This window comes from Brachypodium distachyon, chromosome 2 (assembly GCF_000005505.3).
Source record: "Brachypodium distachyon strain Bd21 chromosome 2, Brachypodium_distachyon_v3.0, whole genome shotgun sequence".
Lineage (NCBI taxonomy): Eukaryota > Viridiplantae > Streptophyta > Magnoliopsida > Poales > Poaceae > Brachypodium > Brachypodium distachyon.
This window is the reverse complement of record NC_016132.3, coordinates 10,175,057-10,181,911: the sequence shown is the minus strand read 5'-3', so window position 1 is coordinate 10,181,911 and position 6,855 is coordinate 10,175,057. Positions and strand designations below refer to the sequence as shown.

General features: G+C 45.2%; 1 long non-coding RNA gene across 8 annotated transcripts; it reads left to right on the top strand.

Moving 5' to 3' along the window:
* Positions 1 to 357: 357 nt before the first annotated feature.
* Positions 358 to 4,027, top strand: LOC104582560. 8 transcript variants are annotated; one of them, XR_002963855.1, is made up of 6 exons: positions 1,314 to 1,328; positions 1,451 to 1,547; positions 1,916 to 2,028; positions 2,607 to 2,755; positions 2,978 to 3,210; positions 3,620 to 4,027. It is a non-coding gene; the product is annotated as an uncharacterized LOC104582560 (long non-coding RNA). The 8 variants fall into 8 exon arrangements; XR_002963856.1 differs by lacking the exon at positions 1,451 to 1,547 and having other exon boundaries at positions 358 to 1,328; XR_002963857.1 differs by lacking the exon at positions 1,451 to 1,547 and having other exon boundaries at positions 399 to 1,328; positions 2,667 to 2,755.
* Positions 4,028 to 6,855: the final 2,828 nt, after the last annotated feature.

The window sequence follows — 6,855 nt, the reverse complement described above, 5'->3', positions numbered from 1 at the left end:
CGTCGTTGAGGGAGAGTCGGCCGCAGGACGAGCACGGGACGTCCATATCGATGCGGGCACGCTTTGGCGGCAGCGAGCGGCTGTGACGAGCAGCGGCGTCCATGCTCAATGCATGGGACAATGCCGCCGGCGCATGTCGGCGGGTGCCAGACAGCGGAGTGGTGGCCAGCTCACGCACATGACCGCCCCCGGCCGAGCTCTCGGTACCGTCTACTAGCTCCTTGTCCTTGGCCATGGTGGAGAGAAGCGGTAGAGATCGAGAGAGAGCGAGAGGAAGAATGTAGATGAGATTAGAGGAGACAAGAGAATCGGTTTACTGGGCACGCACATAAGTAGTAGTGGGGAGAGGAAGCCGACGGGACCGAGAGACTAGTGGGGAGAGGAAACCGACGGGACGATCTCACAATTATTGAGAGTGAGTGGGAAACGTGCTGGGATCGCTCTCATTGGGCCGTGCCGCGGCGCACGCCTGCTATTGACGCCAGTTCGCTCCAACTTTCCACGTACGCCAGTTTCCCATGCATTTCAAACTGCGCCGGCAACCGCATTCAAAGCCCACCGATCGCCGGAAAACCTCTCCCCTTCCCCTGTCACCATCGCTATTTAACCCGGCGCATGGCTCTGCTTTTTCTACACAGCTCTCCATTCTTCTCCTTCTTCTACACATCTCTCCACTCCACTTCTTCAACCTGCCGCGCAACGCTCCCATTGACGACAAGCAATGGCGTTCGAAGGCCTCACCTTCAACCCGCCACCCCTCACTGACGAGGCGTTGTTCCCACCTGGCAAGCGTGTAGAGCGGACGCTCCAGGTGTGGGCGATGTCGCGCAGCCGGAGCTCGATGGCGCTGGCCAGGAACTTCCTCAACACCTGCTTCAGTCACCTGGAGGCTGGTGGCCCTCCAATGTACCGCCTGGAGAGGCTCCACGAGCACGGCGTCAAAACCACCCTCCTGGTGCACCTCACCAACAGCCATGACGCCGATTACCTCCTTGGCCGCGTGTACTGGTGTGGATGCGAGTTCATCGCATTCACGTTGTACAACGTGTACACCAACACTACGACCATGTTCCCCCACGCCGGCAAGATGCACGGCCTCCCGTACATGGAGGAGGCGGAGGCGCCTGTGGAGGTGGCTGTCGAGGGGCCTGCGCCGGCTGTGGAGGAATCTGAAGGCGAAGCCGAGGAGTGAGCGATCAATGGGCGTTTTTTTTTCAAAATTAATGTCGTTAATGTAAGCCCTTGTCCGGCGAAGCGCATCCCAGCGAAGCAAAGGAGGATCCCGTCAATTTCTTCGTCCAAACGAGGTCACCTGCAGACGCCACCCAGTAAGTCGGTCATGCTGCCGCCCAATGCTTGCTGGATGAATCGATGGACTTTTTTTTTCTGTATGCTCGTGTTTTGCCTTGTATTGCGATTAAATTTGTTTGTGCTATCACATCTTGCGTAGTTAATTACATCAGCCATGAGAAATATCATGTTGGATCAAGTTGACCTGCACCTGTTCGATGGAATGCGCATGAGAGTTTTTTTTTGGTATACTGCAGGTTTGTTCTTTACTTACTGCCTTCTCTGCAAGCTTGAAACACAAACCAATGTTACAAGATTTTATTGTCTGCAGAACTAATTAATTGGATGCCACTGTTTGAGCTTATGAAAAATTGCATAGTAGAGTTGGCCTGATGATATCCTCACAATTGCTCTTCTTAACTTTATAATTGGTTTAGAAGTCTTGCAGTGGGCATTTGGATGTTTAGAACGGCAATTGATTTTTCTTTGCTTGCCATGGTTAATTTTTATTCTTTTAATTCATGTTCTGCTTGGCTTTGATTTTCTTACTCACGCCATCGGTTTTAATTTGTTGATGTCGAATACTAGTACTTAACGTGGCTCCTGTACCATGCGATCCTGCTAGTGGCCTCATCGGTGGTTGTCTTCAGCTGCGGAGGAACCAACGCATTAGCTTCGCCGGTGTGCTTCCTCTCGGTTGGTTCAGCATTGGGCGTCGGAAGTGCTTTGGATTCGTTGGTATGAAATCCTATAGCTTGCTTCTCCAGTCATATGTACTTGTTTATATCAATTGGTTAATATAGCTGAAAGAATTTAACTGTAGGTTGATCAAAATCTAATTTATAGCAAGTTGCGGCTTTATTGCTGTCCCTTTTCTGGGCTCAGGACCGTTTGAAGTGCTCACCTGATATATAATAAGCCTCTGTGATAGAATCCAATTTTGTGTTTGAGTCCTCAAAGTCCAATTTCTACATGACGTAAAAGGTGTTTTTGCGCTTGCTTACAATGATATTTGGCCGATATTTGTCCTGAATTGCCCTTGTGGATGATAACGACAGTAAAGGATTGTCCTTTTGATGATAACAAAGCTGCGGTATCCCTTATGCTGACATAGCACATTGATTTTATTGTTTGCAAGATCTCGTCCTTCTGTTCTTGGTAGATAATTTGGCCAAAGCATCTATTATCTGCTTCGATGCTTCGAGTGTTGGGCTACAGAGTTTCTTTTATATTTTCAGAAAACATATCTGTAGGATACCATACTCTCTTAGGACATCTAAATTAGTGAATCTTCTGAAAGCTTTGCATGCTTACAGATATGCTTGGTAGCACTTGTTCTCTGACTGGTGTTGATGTTGCAAAGCACCGTCTTGCAGCCTGCCGTACGATGTTGCAGAAGTATTCTCTTGGAGATCTCGTACTAGACTTTGTTGCTGATGGGACTCCATTTTAGGGAGCACAGAAGGTATTTTCTTCAGAAAAAACCATTCCCTTGTCTGTTTTGTTTTTTTGGGGGAAACTGTACTAGAGAATCTGACACTACAGAAATATATTAATAAAAACATATGCTGCGTATACAATTGTACAAGAGGGATAACAAGCGAGGAATTAGGAGACTTGTTTGTTTAGTTTCTTTTGAAACACATGAATTGGTGTAAATTGTTTTGGTTAATGCTCTTCGTCACAGATTCAATTGGTATAGAGGACTATGTAGGCATATTCTCAGAATGGACTTCAAATAAGAGATCATGGAAAGACAGCCAAAAGTCTAAAGGAGAACACAGCTGGTTCATCTCATCCACCATCAACTTCTCAACCTGAACTGATATGTTATGGCAAAGATTCAGGATAATTTGGATTGCAGAAATGTGATGTTCTTCAGCGTCAGATGCTGCTGCCTGCACATCTGGCTATGATAAGGTATTCCTTTCCTGCTGTAATTTTGGTATTAATTTTATAAAATGCTAGTTTCTACATAAGTATCCCGTGACCTAGATCAGTGCACTTTTGAAATTATAAGTCAAAATATTCATGATTTAGTTTGGTGTCATTGATATTTTTGCCGCTGTCGTAGCCAACTCCATATGTCGCCCAGTTCACTTGAATCTAAATTCTTTTGTAGTCATCAAGCACTTAATGCATTCTATGAGCAGCATCACATTTATTTTTCCTATGAATTTTTTCATAATGATAGCTTTGTGTTTTCAACATGCTTCCAGTAGTTTGCTTGCTCTGATTGAGTAGTGCTTCTATGTTCTCACAAAATCACACAATATTAAAGGCAATATAGTTGGAAGTGAAGTTGAGTAGTGCTTCTATGCTCTCACAGAAATCAGGAGGCTGGGGTGATATGACCAGAGGTGAAATGGATCCATTGTTGTTGATGCTGCTACAGGAAAAGAATTCTAGCTCTTGATGCCTTGCAGACTGAAGCTATTGCAGCTGAACTTGTTGTCAAGCTGGCAAATGAGCTTGGCATTACAAACATTGCATTAAACTTGAGTCTAGTCTGCTGGCTGCGGCTCTGGGTGATGGGAACCGAGGGGCAGTGGCTTTATGTTAGATGGTAAAGTTGAATGGAGTATGGTTAACTCTTAATCGTCTTCCTTCTGTACGGAGAATTTGTATTCTATGTTGCCATAAAATTCTTTTGTTGATCTGGAATTTGTATTTTATTAGCACTGAGAGAATTCTTTCGGGTATTTTGTGCTTAATTAGTGCACTGCTATGTTTTCCATTGATTTTTCTATTTTATGTTGGCAGTGAGATTTCTTACTGCAGTGATTGGCTAAAAGCTTTGGTGTAATATGAATTAATCTATTGCCGGTCCAGTATAATCTTGACAATGACCACCATGCGAACTCCGTTCCATTGTTGATTCACATGAATGTTATCTTATGGTGACTGCAAGTCTGCAACAGTTGTTCAACGTACAGATGCCGGCGGAGATGAAGAGCGAGCAATGTCGATGCCTCCACAGCTTAAAGATAGCCAAACCACAGGGTCGGCACAGGCTGGAGGCGTCCCTCGTACCTTCTCTCACTTTGGTGCCGTTGAGTCCATGGGTGGCCGCAAGATCGATGACAAGTACAAGACAGAGGAGCAAAAGGATTGGGACAATAAGAGGAGGCATAAAAAGAGGGGGCTCGGCGGCAAGACCAGCAAGGACTCCTCAAATGTCAAGCAAGATGAAACGCACTATGTGCCTGACATAACTGGAGTGTGGGAAGACAATAGGCATGACATTCTCATGAAGAACCCTCGTCAAGGCCAGAGATTCGAAGACGGATCCTATTTCGTGGCTAGGAGTTTGACCTGGTGCTTATTTACTATCCTGTAAGACCGATGCTCACCGAAGCTTCCCCGCGTGCCGTGTCCAAAGAGATGCAAGAGCTTCATCAGTTCTACATGCAAGCATCAGCTGGTTCTCAACAGCATGTCCAACAAATCAATGCTCGAATCTCACGAGACTATGGCTTCTTTGACCAAGAAACTGGGGGCATTCAGGAACGTCCTATAACCTTTGATGTGGAGTTCAACGAACTTTTCCACCTCTTCAACTGCCAAAAACTTGATATCAACCTCTTAAGGCTGTGGTCTACCGACCAAATAAGGGAAATGCAGCGAATGAAGGTCAAAAAAGTAGCCATTCTAGACTCCGCGGTGTTCAACTATGGTGACATCGGTTTTGAGCCAGAAAAGGATCACTCAAGAACCCTGGCGTCTAAATACTTGGTGGCATGTCCGGAGAAATACGCTGACCACGACTTTATTCTCTTCTTCCTTAATTTGGAGTAAGTTGAATTTTATATATGGAACCGTTTGTTTTTTCTAATTCAGTCTTTCTTATACACTCTTAGTTACTAAAGTTTGTTTTTTTGAAAACAGAGACCATTGGGTGACACTACTCATTTGTTTGCCTTGGTCTGCGGTGTACTATTTCGATTCACTACTTCCGAAGAAGGGTGTTCGAGGTCGCTACTGAAAACCCATCAAATCACTCATTAACACTGCCTGGAAAGTTGCGAGCAAGAAAAAACTAGCTGGTAAAGGCTATAAAGACGAGCCTCACCACAACCACAGATTTCCTTACCAGCAACAGCCGGCCGGCAGTGTGTACTGTGGGTATTACTGCTGTCACATCCTTATGGAGAATGCCAATATGTTCAAGCCTGAGTGGAAGGGGTGAATCGCGACTGTGGAAGAGTACTAGCGGTCCGAATGACAATGGCACACCGACCTAAATGAATCGTGTATAACATTCAAAGTGAGTTCGGCCATCTCATCAATAATGAGGTCATCAAGCCTAGTGGGAACTTCTACGAATGCGTGAAACAAGTGGTTACTAGGGTTCACCCACAACAATAGCTTCAAACTTGATTTTGCTATGAAATTTTGACACTTTGTAATCAATGTCGTGAAGTGAGATATACATTTGTATGCTTTATATGCTTTAAATGATGCGGTTTTATATACATTTGTATGCTTTAAATAATGTGGCTGTGGTTTTAATTCGAAATATATGTGTTGTGCTGTGTATTTTCTGTGTATTCCAAATATATATGTGCTGTGTATAAATGCTGTGTATTTTCTGTGGTTTTAATTATTATTTTAATTACTGAAAATGTATTAGTGTCGGTCGAGACCGACACTGATGTGGCAAAGCGACCGTTACTGATGTACCTATCAGCAGCGGCGAGCGCGGAAAAGTGGCCGTCATTGATGATGGTCATCATCAGTAACGGTCGGGCCGCCCGCCACTGATGATTGGTACATCAGATCAGTAACGGTCTCTGCGATCATTACTGATGATACCCATCATTACTGGCAGGAAGTTAGTAACGGCGGCCCCGACCGTTACTGATGCTGTTTTTCGACCGTTACTGATAAGCCTTTCTGTAACTGTTTTTCGACCGTTAGTGAGAAGTCTTTCTGCAGCAATGTTCAATCTAAAGCTAGCGCCATGAGCCTGCGTCATCGATCAGTTATTGCCCCATTCGTTTTCTCCCGTCTGCCTTAACTAGCAAGGCCACAACATCAGCCGTCAACGTGTATGGGAAGGGCGCATGCTCCTCTGCGGCCAGCGACCTGGTTGTGATGGGTCGGCCCGACATGTTTGGGAAGGGCATGCATGCTCCTCCCGCTCAACTTCGGTTAAACCCAGCTTGGGGACTTCGACGGATAGATCGGACGTGTACTCTACACCATTGACCATGGACAATTCGACAGCGATGCTAATCGAGGCGGATCTACGCGCAGCCGGTGATGAACCAGAACTTGCGCCATGACCAGATTGATCAACAAGTCAATAACCCATGTTTTTCTAGGAAGAGTTTCCTCCTGACTGCGTACATGGACGATATCAACGATTCATCAGATTAGCATCTACATGCGCACATGCATCACCCGGAAAGAAGATTTTTGGAACACACAGAGAAAACAAGCTTGACCGCATGGATGTAAGTTAATTCCATCCGTATTTTTTTAGAAGATCCATGGCAACTTCTACATCTTATTATTTTTGGGTTGAAGAAATTAATGATTTGGAGGGATTTACGGGCCAAA